Raw genomic sequence first — 12,055 nt, 5'->3', positions numbered from 1 at the left:
GGGAACGGTTGCCTGCCTTCTGTCTGCGGCCACCACACTGCTTCTTCCTACCTGTTGAGGTGCTCTGCCTCCCTCCCCCTGTGTGCTGCTGTCCTCGCTCTGCATGTCCTCCTGCCAGGTTGGGTCAGTTACTATATCATCCACCACCTCGTCTTCCACTTCCGCACCCTGGTCCTCCTCCTGACTTTCTGGCAATTGTGTCTCATCATCGTCCACCTCTTGTGACACTTTCCCACCGTCGCCTGCGTGTGACCGTGGCTGCTCAAATATTTGGGCATCGCTACATGTGATCTCCTCTTGCCCCGCTTCAAGTGGACCAGGCGAGAGGCCCAAATCTATAAATGGAAAAGTGAACAGCTCTTCAGAGTGTCCAAGTGTGGGATCAGTTGTCTCTGGGTACTCGGCATGGTGGCAGGAAGGAGGATCAGGGTGACGAATATGCGGTCCAGACTGGGTGGTGGTGGTGGTGGTGGTGGCTAAGTGCCTGGAAGCATTATCCGCTATCCAACCAACAACCTTTTGACACTGCTCTGGGTTCAATAGTGGTGTGCTGCGGTCCCCTAGAAATTGGGACAGGAAGGTCGGGTGAGAAGATGTGGGTGCTTGTTGTGGCACAATTTCAGCTTGCCCACGGCCTCTTCCTCTGCATGCACCACCATTACCATCACGTCCAGTTCCCCGTCCCTTGCCACGTGCCTTGCCCATTTTAAATGGAGGACAGTATCTTCCACGCTCTCTACAAATGGCTGAATTTGGATGTGATCCGTGTGATGGAGAAAACACAGTTTTAAATACCTGGCCTGTAGGTAATTATTTTGATCAGCAAACCGGTTTCGAAAACTTTGCTGACACACTGAAAAAAAAATTGAAAGGAGGCCAAAAATGTCAGTATTTTCAGTGCAATTTTATGGGATCCGTGTGATGGAGAAAACACAGTTTTAAATAGCTGGATTTCTAGCGCTGTAATATAGAAAGGACCTGGCTGTATTCTGTAGAGCCAACAAGCAAATGGTGCAGAAAAACGGTGTTCTCTGGATTGCTTTTTAAGCAAATAATGAGGATTAAGATCCAAAAACAATTATTCCTGGCCCCAGAGACCTGGGCCTTTGTATAGAAATATCTAAGAGCAGCAGAAGGCAGAACTGGAATGGAGCCTCTTGTGCTATATGCACTGCAGTCTGCTATATACCCTGCCTGCCTATATACACTGCCTGCCTGATATCTCTGCAGATGGATTAGTCCTCAGAAGGACTGTTTGTTAAGATGGATATGTGTAATGTACGGTTTTTCTCCCTACACTACCTAATACACGATCAAATCTCTCCCTGACACAGCAGCAGCAGCTCTCCCTACACTGTCTGATCCGGAGTGACTGTGACGAGCATGGCGGCGCCAGGTCTGATATAGACCTGATGACGCTGTGCAGCCAGCCAATCACTGTAATGCCACAACCAACATGGCTACAGCATTACAGTGCATGGCAGGCAATCCCTGCATGTTCATTGGCTCTGTAAAGAGCGCCACACATGCAGGGAGGCGAGTACCGAGTACTTACGAGTACGCTCGCTCATCACTATTTGTTACATTGTATCGGAGTCTTTAGCTCTCAGGCTGTGTAGACCAGATACAATAAAAGCAAACCCTCCGCTGTGAGAAGTATTAGGTCTGTACAGTGTTGCCATTCACTGTCATCAGGCGGAGATCTTGAAAATATTGAGGATTTGAAATGCGAATTATTTTTTTTTATATAAAGTTGCATGTTTTAATATCGGCTTCACGATGTCGTGTGAGTTTTAGTCAAACGCTATTTTTTGACAGTACGAATCGCGAGAATTCAGATGCCCAAGACTGTTGCCCTTTTTGCAAATGTTCGAGTCCATAGGTTACTGAGTGCTTGAAATGACAGATAAGAGGCTCATAAATCGCCAGGGTAATAGGATGCATTGTAGTTAATATTTGGCCAGTTACACATCAGTCGACTCATCGTTTATGGCCGGTGCAGTGTAGGATTCATAGAGCGCAGTCTCAGCAGCGCATACGGCGGTTGTATAATGGCGCTACCAGGAAAGCGGCCATGTGCTGGTATCACCGCTTCCCTAAAGCTGCTCATATTTTCAGCCATCACTGCCTTATTGGGGTTCACTCCCTCAGCCAATGTGCAGCAGTGTCCGCAGCCGCTTCTCCTTCTGTCCGTGCTGAAATGGAAATCATTAAAGATTACATGTTGTGTCAGGTGACTATTCAGAAGAAGCTGCTGTGTATATATGAGGAGTAACCACATTACTGGGTATTATGTGACTTGTATGCTGTATTTTTCTCAATTTTCCCCTCTGCAGGCTCCATCTTCTATTTTCAGTTGTCTCTGAGCTAGTGGGTGTAGATTAGCTGACATGATGTCTCCCATACACAGCACACACAGACATGAGGGATCCCTGCTCTATAGACTGCATGTAGCACATGATCAAAAGAAGCAGCAGCATGGAGGATATTATACAGCAGTACTGAGCAGTGTAGCTGTGAGTATAACTCTGGGGTGAGAGAAACTCTTACTAGAAAGCAGCAGCACCTTCTATCTGGCTTCTTTACTCTGGCAGTGAGGGCTCATTCAGAAAAATTTTTTTCATGTTTGACTTCTATCTGTGTTTTTGGCGGATAGCACTCGTACCTAATATAGTCTGTGGGGCTGTTCAAGAGATAGGAGAAGGTAGAAAAACTTTTTTTTTTTTGTCTCATACAAGAAAAATTTATGAAACAAATTCAAAAGAAATTCGGACAACTGATGAAATTGTGAACTAAATCACTGATGAAACTAGAACCACTTTTCTCATTCCTAAAAAATTACATAAATTTGCAAGAGCCCTAACTCCCAATCCCCACTCCATAGACTTCAATAGATAGCTGTAATGTGTTCCCTCAGTGAACTTGCAGTCTGTCTGAGAAAGACAGAGCAATCAGGGAGTAGACGAAATGGCTCATAAGTGGAGAAAGAAGCAGATTTGTTTGATAAAATATGTTACAAAGTTTCATATATTCACTTGTACTATTGATTTATGCAAAAAAAATAACAGACGCCTAATATCAGAGCTGCAGTGTAAAGCATGGATGATAATGAAGCGAAGACAGGTGATAAGTTTTCAGACTACTCCAGACTCCAATAGACAGAGCAGTGGAGCGGGAGTCACTGATCACAGCTGTGCCATAATGGAAAAGAACTAAAGGGCAGAAAACTTATTAGGGTCTGATAGGGCGATTTCACATGCAACATTTAATGCCATAAATCCACTGCAAAATCCACGTCTTATATGGGAGGTTGATCTGCATTTAGATGCAAGTAAAACCTGTAGAAAATCTGCAGCACATCGGTATCTAAATCCACCTCAAATTCCACTTGTTAGACACAGATTTTCTACCCTTTAAATGATAGAAGACCCCAGGCTCTTAACTGTTCCTATGGGTGCGGTGACCCAGCTTTCCCAGACTCCTGAGTGGCATTTAGTGCTGACATTATTGTTACATATCTCCTTCTATAACATGGGAGATAGTAAAATACTTGAGATAGCTGAGGTCACAGTCCGAGGGCTCATCTAATGGTTTACTAGACGCCCGCACGATCCAAAGTTGCATTACTTTTCTAATGGGTGTGGAAATAGACACAATGTAATTTATATATATGTGTATATATATATATAATGTGTGTGTATATATATATATATATATATATATATATATATATATATAATATGTGTATGTGTGTATATAGTGAGTAGACACTGTATACCTACGTGTGCACCCCCCCTTATTTATATACAGGGCTGTGCAAAAGTTTTAGGCAGGTGTGGAAAAAATGCTGAAAGGTAAGAATGTTATTATGCATAGAAGTATTAATAGTTTATTGCTATCAATTAGCAAAATGCAAAGTGAATGAACAAAAGAGAAATGTAAATCCCATCAATATTTGGTGACCACTCTTGGCCTTACAATTTTATATAGTTAGGGGTTTTGTAGGATTACAGCCAAATGTGTGGGTAACAAATTCTCTACCAAACAGGTGATAATGATCATCATTTTCCTATGTAGGTTGAGACACCGCAATTAACTGAAACAGACACAGCTGAGTAGGAGGATTAAAACTGGGTGAGGAACAGTCAAATTCTGCCACAAAGGTGAGGTTGTGGAAGACCATTTCATGTCAGAGGTCATATACTATGGCGAGACTGCACACAGAAATAAGACACAAGGTAGTTATACTGCATCAGCAGAGTCTCTCCCAGGCAAAGATTTTACAGTAGACTGAAGTTTCACAATGTGCCGTTCAAGCTCTTTTGAAGAAGCACCAAGAAATGGCCAACGTTGAGGACCACAGATGCAGTGGTTAGTGCAGAAGATGTAAGACACATCATACTTAATACCCTTCAAAATCAAAAGATGTCCAGCAGTGCCATCAGCTCAGAACTGGCAGCAACCAGTGGGACCAGCTACACCCATTTTCTGTGTGAAGAAGTCTGGCCAGAAGTCGTCTTCATAGAAGAATCGTGGCCAAAAAGCCAAACTTTCTACATGGAAAAAAGCCCAAATGGTTCACCTATGCCCAAAAACACCGCTATCTCTTAATACAGAATATCTGATAATCTGGTATCTCCATACACACGCAATATAAGAGACAAATCCAGAAGCAGCACATCAATGGGTGTAGATATGGCTCCTGCTCTATCTTCCGCTATCTTAAAAGCCGCCATCTTGACCACAGTTTATTTGGACAATCCCTTTTTATGAAAAGGGACCCCAGTGATTTGCTGATTATAGTGTGTCCCACAAGTAAATCCCCAACGATTGTCTCTAATCTAGGTGAAAACCGGCTCAGTTTTCCTACAGCACCTCCACTGGAGAAATGAAATATTACACGGCTCTCATTGAAATCAATGGACTTTTCATGCAATATATATGGACCCGCTGGGTCCTCCAGAGCAGAAGACCCCAGTTGTAGCTGCAATGTATTGTATGCACAATAATATAGGTTTTTTTTCTGAGTGTAGGGGTTTATTAAGGCTCTGAAGCTGCCGCTGTTGCTTCCATACACATTTACTCCACGCCCTCTGCAAGAAAGGTTTTTAGACTGAGTTATTAATTTCCACTTCCCACCTCATATTGAACAAGGAGATAAGGACTGGACTGTGTCTCCCTCAGTCATAAACCTCCAGTGAACCTCCCAGATCGTTCACCTTGTACCAGGCGGCACAGGACTGGGAGTGTCGAAGAGCTGACATCCCATGGAGACAGGATAAGAGAGTTGTAGCATCCATCTTCTTACGGCTTATTCCTCTGATATACAGCAGTTACTTGTACTTGTTACATTTTAGATGATAGTTATGCAGGTCAAATTGCAGTGTAAAGCATGGTGGACATAACTACAGCTTAAGTATACAGGTGGTAGAGGAGAAAATGTGCTAATCTCTATATTCCATGTTGCATAATCCCTCTGCCACATACTTGTGAAAATCAGTTTTTTTTTTCCCTGCAGTCGGCCCCATTATATTCTTAAATCTAGAAGTAGGAGCAGAAGACAAGAGGGATGGGGCTCTCTATGTCACACATGGTACAAGGTGTGCCCGCTCCATCCACCAAATACATTACTGATTGGAATTTGCTTTTTTTATTGATTGTGGAATCCTCCAGAAATGACGTTTCCAAGTATGAAGATAAGATATTACAATCTCTAAAAAAATGTCAAAGGACAACGGAATAATCTACATTAAGCCATGGCTCCAGTATCAGTATTCGGTCAGTATTGTTTCTCAGGAGTTGGAGCCAACACCAGGAGTGGGTGATAAATGCAGAATTGGTGACTTGTTTCTATTCTACCTTTTCTCTGATTGTTCCTCACCTGGTTTTGGCTCCAACTCCCGAGAAAAAATACTGACCGAATACTGACCGAATACTGATAGTGGGGCCGTGGCCTTACCCACCTTTCAGTTTGTTACGTTGCAGAGCTGCACTCACTATTCTGCTGATGGAGTCATTGTGTACATACATTATATTACTCAGGATGTAACTCAGGATCAGTAAAGGTTCAGTAATGTAATGTATGTACACAGTGACTGCACCAGCAGAATAGTGAGTGCTGCTCTGGAGTATAATACAGGATGTAACTCAGGATCAGTAATGTAATGTATGTACACAGTGACTGCACCAGCAGAATAGTGAGTGCAGCTCTGGGGTATAATACAGGATGTAACTCAGGATCAGTAATGTAATGTATGTACACAGTGACTGCACCAGCAGAATAATGAGTGCAGCTCTGGGGTATAATACAGGATGTAACTCAGGATCAGTAATGTAATGTATGTACACAGTGACTGCACCAGCAGAATAATGAGTGCAGCTCTGGGGTATAATACAGGATGTAACTCAGGATCAGTACAGGATCAGTAATGTAATGTATGTACACAGTGACTGCACAAGCAGAATAGTGAGTGCAGCTCTGAAGTATAATACAGGATGTAACTCAGGATCAGTAATGTAATGTATGTACACAGTGACTGCACCAGCAGAATAATGAGTGCAGCTCTGGGGTATAATACAGGATGTAACTCAGGATCAGTAATGTAATGTATGTACACAGTGACTGCACCAGCAGAATAGTGAGTGCAGCTCTGGGGTATAATACAGGAGGTAACTCAGGATCAGTAATGTAATGTATGTACACAGTGACTGCACAAGCAGAATAGTGAGTACAGCTCTGAAGTATAATACAGGATGTAACTCAGGATCAGTAATGTAATGTATGTACACAGTGACTGCACAAGCAGAATAGTGAGTGCAGCTCTGGGGTATAATACAGGATGTAACTCAGGATCAGTAATGTAATGTATGTACACAGTGACTGCACCAGCAGAATAGTGAGTGCAGCTCTGGAGTATAATACAGGATGTAACTCAGGATCAGTAAAGGATCAGTAATGTAATGTATGTACACAGTGACTGCACCAGCAGAATAGTGAGTGCAGCTCTGGAGTATAATACAGGAGGTAACTCAGGATCAGTACAGGATAAGTAATGTAATGTATGTACACAGTGACTGCACCAGCAGAATAGTGAGTGCAGCTCTGGAGTATAATACAGGATGTAACGCAGGATCAGTAATGTAATGTATGTACACAGTGACTGCACCAGCAGAATAGTGAGTGCAGCTCTGGAGTATAATACAGGAGGTAACTCAGGATCAGTACAGGATAAGTAATGTAATGTATGTACACAGTGACTGCACCAGCAGAATAGTAAGTGCAGCTCTGGAGTATAATACAGGATGTAACTCAGGATCAGTAATGTAATGTATGTACACAGTGACTGCACCAGCAGAATAGTGAGTGCAGCTCTGGAGTATAATACAGGATGTATCTCAGGATCAGTACAGGATCAGTAATGTAATGTATGTACACAGTGACTGCACCAGCAGAATAGTGAGTGCAGCTCTGGAGTATAATACAGGATGTAACTCAGGATCAGTAATGTAATGTATGTACACAGTGACTGCACCAGCAGAATAGTGAGTGCAGCTCTGGAATATAATACAGGATGTAACTCAGGATCAGTAATGTATGTACACAGTGACTGCACCAGAAGAATAGTGAGTGCAGCTCTGGAGAATAATACAGGATGTAACTCAGGATCAGTAATGTAATGTATGTACGCAGTGACTGCACCAGCAGAATAGTGAGTGCTGCTCTGGGGTATAATACAGGATGTAACTCAGGATCAGTACAGGATCAGTAATGTATGTACACAGTGACTGCACCAGCAGAATAGTGAGTGCAGCTCTGGAGTATAATACACGATGTAACTCAAGATCAGTACAGGATAAGTAATGTAATGTATGTACACAGTGACTGCACCAGCAGAATAGTGAGTGCAGCTCTGGAGTATAATACAAGATGTATCTCAGGATCAGTACAGGATCAGTAATGTAATGTATCTACACAGTGACTGCACCAGCAGAATAGTGAGTGCAGCTCTGGAGTATAATACAGGATGTAACTCAGGATCAGTAATGTAATGTATGTACACAGTGACTGCACTAGCAGAATAGTGAGTGCAGCTCTTGAGTATAATACAAGATGTAACTCAGGATCAGTAATGTAATGTATGTACACAGTGACTGCACCAGCAGAATAGTGAGTGCAGCTCTGGAGTATAATACAGGATGTATCTCTGGATCAGTACAGAATCAGTAATGTAATATATGTACACAGTGACTGCACCAGCAGAATAGTGAGTGCAGCTCTGGAGTATAATACAGGAAGTAACTCAGGATCAGTAATGTAATGTATGTACACAGTGACTGCACCAGCAGAATAGTGAGTGCAGCTCTGGAGTATAATACAGGATGTAACTCAGGATCAGTAATGTAATGTATGTACACAGTGACTGCACCAGCAGAATGGTGAGTGCAGCTCTGGAGTATAATACGGGATGTATCTCAGGATCAGTAGAGGATCAGTAATGTAATGTACATACCTAGTGACCTAGCTATTTATGTAGATTACATATTATATACAGTATACACTGTGGACAATCCCATTAATTTGGGGGGCTAGGTAACTTCTCAGGGTCGTCTTTTTACTTGTGTTTTCCTCAGTTGTGTTTCAGGTTCTGGGGACTGTTAGATAGAAGAATATTACATGTTTTGCACCAGGGACACACGTGATACAAGGCGTTCTCCTGTAGCCGGGCTCCGGGGAGCAGACACATGAATGTGCAGTGAGGAGTAAAGACCTGGTTACATCAGTTTCCTGGATTACAATCTGATATCGGACAGCGGAGCAGAACCAGAACAAACCTCTTTTCTTTATATAACTTGCTGGTTTCAGTCCTCATAGGTTTTGTCTTTGTAGCATGAAGTTGAATTATTTAAGTTATAGATGTTCTGAATATTTCTTGTGCATTGATCGAGTGTCTGCTTCTTAAAGGGACATTCCAGGAGAAACGAATATTCTTTGTTAAATCTGATATGGGTCCTGAGAGAATGAGCATGGCCCATAGACTCTCTTGTAACTTCTGCATCATGCTCCACCCTCCCAGATCCTGTACTTGTATATGTTTTGCCTAATGTGTTCCTGTAACACTGCAGACTGTTACTGTACGGTTAATATTGTGTAGTATATTTTATTTTTTTGTGGTTGACATTTTGTAGTTTGAGGCAGTGTAATATTTCATTTTGCAACAGAATGGTTCCAGAATAGTACAATCCTGTGCAGCTTATTGAGGCAGTCTACTGTACAGCCCATACAACCTCCTGTATAATGTACATTTATTTACTTGCATGCACTCAAATAGTGATCATACAGAGAGGAAGCTAGTACTACAACCTGTCAGATAAAGTACAGGGAGGAACAAGAAGAGAAATCAATGTAGATTCTACTAATCTATAGAGTACTACAATTGATATGTGTATATAGTATATACAGTGGGGTCAGCCTTTAAAGTTAATAAAGCCCCTATGAAATTAAGCACAGGTCTTTGCAGGGATCCTGCACTGAGAGGAACCGTATATATTTTTTTTAATCTACTGGATGATTTCGAGAAAGCCTTCTTTTTGTCCAAATGCAAATCATGAGCCCCTCAAGGGTGGATATATCATTGATGCAACCTGTGTGGCGGCCACACAGGGGCCCAAGGGGTGAGGGGCCACTATCGCCTCCAAAGCAGCACCTTCGATAGACAGAACTATTGGACTGTAAATGGCCCATATACTGTTCTTGCACAGGGGCTCTTTACTGTCTGTGTCTGCCACTGGTTCCCCAGATACTTTGATTGACAGCACTAGCTTCACTTTGATCTCCACAGTCTCCATGCATGCGCAGAACCCTCAAAATGTGTTAAACAAAGCAGGATTTCAATGACGACAACCCGCATAACTATGGGAGGAAGGGGGCTCTAGTCTGCAAAGCTCTGCCCACAGTGCTCAGAGCACCTCATTTACAAATGGACAAAAAACATTTTTTTAAAGGTTTAGTTCTTCTGGGTGCAAGCTCCTCTGTAAGGACCTGTGCTTACTTTGATAGGAATTTCAGGACCTAACCGCACTGAATTCACACATACACATACTTACTAGTATTCCATAAATCTGCAGAGTTCGCATTTGTTTCTCTTCTTGTATGTCATTATAGCATCTTTTGCATGTCTGAGTGACAACTATTAAGGTAAATTTGAATTATGCTGGGAGTTGTATGGGCTGTATTGTAGATTGCCTCTGTAAGCTGCACAGGATCACACTATTCTGGAACCTTTCTGCTGCAAAATGAAATTTTGCACGGCCTCAAACTGCAAAATGTGAATCAACTTGAAACCAATATAAAGGCTAATGCATTTCAGTCACTTAGTTGTACCTCTTGCCTGCGGATATCAAAGATAATAGCAGTTATCTATAAGGTATAGTTATAACTTGTAAAATCCAAAATGCGTCAGCATTCTATTTTTGCACAGATAAGCAGGAGGTGTTTAAATTTGAGCTGTTTCTGTTATTTTGTTAATATGGAAATATAGAATTTATTAACGTTCAGACAAACAGGCCACAGAGATAATACTCCCAGAGCTTACAGGATGGTTACAGGTTGCTGAAAACTGGGATGATAGATCACTATCAATGTGAACATGTAATACATTCCTCAACATTGAAATTGCAACACCATAAAGGAAAAGTCATGGGATTTTCAAAACATCTGGATTACTCAGTCTGGAGTATAAGCGCCATGCACAGAAATCCCGGCACTTCCAGCCCCCCGGCTGCTATCAATGAGATTATAAATGGTTCCCCGCGCTGGATGTACAAATCATCAGGGTCTGCTGCCGGCAGTTCCTGTGTAATCACCAACCAATGACGTTCCCGATGTGCTCAATGGGAGACAAGTCCGGAGACGCTGCAGCCACGGGAGACAAGTCCGGAGACGCTGCAGCCACGGGAGACAAGTCCGGAGACACTGCAGCCATGGGAGACAAGTCCGGAGACGCTGCAGCCACGGGAGACAAGTCCGGAGACACTGCAGCCATGGGAGACAAGTCCGGAGACGCTGCACCCTTGAGAGCACATTTAGGCCACGCAGGATGCTCACAGTAGCACCAGCAACGTGCGGCCTGGGGATATTGTGTTGAAACACTGCACAGGATCATACTGTTCTGGATCCTTTCTGTTGCAACATGAAACAGCAAAATGTAACCACGAGGAACAGTATAAATAATACAATATATACGGTCTGCAATACTACACTTAAAGGAACACACCAGGAAAAACATGTACAAAATGTGCAAAGTACAGGACCCGAGAGGATGGAGCACAAAGGAGATCAGAGAGAATCCTTGTGTCGTGCTCCGCATCTCCAGCCCTTAAAAGTGTGTCAGGGATGTCTGTTCTCAAAAACTGCCCAAGAGATTTTTAAACTACAGGTGCGGATCATCTTAGTGCATGGCCGTACTGGGGTGCCAAAGGCCCACCAGTAACCAAATCCACCAGGGGTGGACATTGACAGCTTGGGGCCCCACTCCTTTTATGGCAACAAAGCTACAGATGTATATGTAGCCACACACACATATATATATCTCCCACAAAACCCCCATCATTGCTCTTCCACACCACCTCCATCATTGCTCTCCCCTACCACACTCATCATTGCTTTCCTCCACCACCCCATCATTGCTCTCCCCCATCACCCCATCATTGTTCTCCTCCACCACCCCTATCAACACTCACCACTCTGCTTGTTCCCCCGCAGCATCTTCGTCCCCGGTAACTTTCTCACTGACGCAGGCTCTCGGTGTGCTGATGTCATCAAGTCGTGGGTGCCAGTCTCAGAGAGAAAGCGCCGGGCTGGAAGCAGAGGATGGATCCCTGTAGCTCTGCTCCACTGCCATTTTGTCCTGTCTGCAGTGGAGCTGCAGGGATCTCTCCCTACCCGCCGCACATGAGAGGGCAATCTGGCCATGGGCCCCCCAGAGCCTCAGGCTCCAAGAAGCAGGCCAGATTGCCCTCAGTATTAGCTGCCCGTCAAGGGCCCCCCTGCACCTCC

Source organism: Phyllobates terribilis, unplaced genomic scaffold (assembly GCF_046119375.1).
Source record: "Phyllobates terribilis strain yellow unplaced genomic scaffold, ASM4611937v1 Scaffold_9__5_contigs__length_417890890, whole genome shotgun sequence".
Lineage (NCBI taxonomy): Eukaryota > Metazoa > Chordata > Amphibia > Anura > Dendrobatidae > Phyllobates > Phyllobates terribilis.
Note: the sequence above shows the minus strand (reverse complement) of the source record.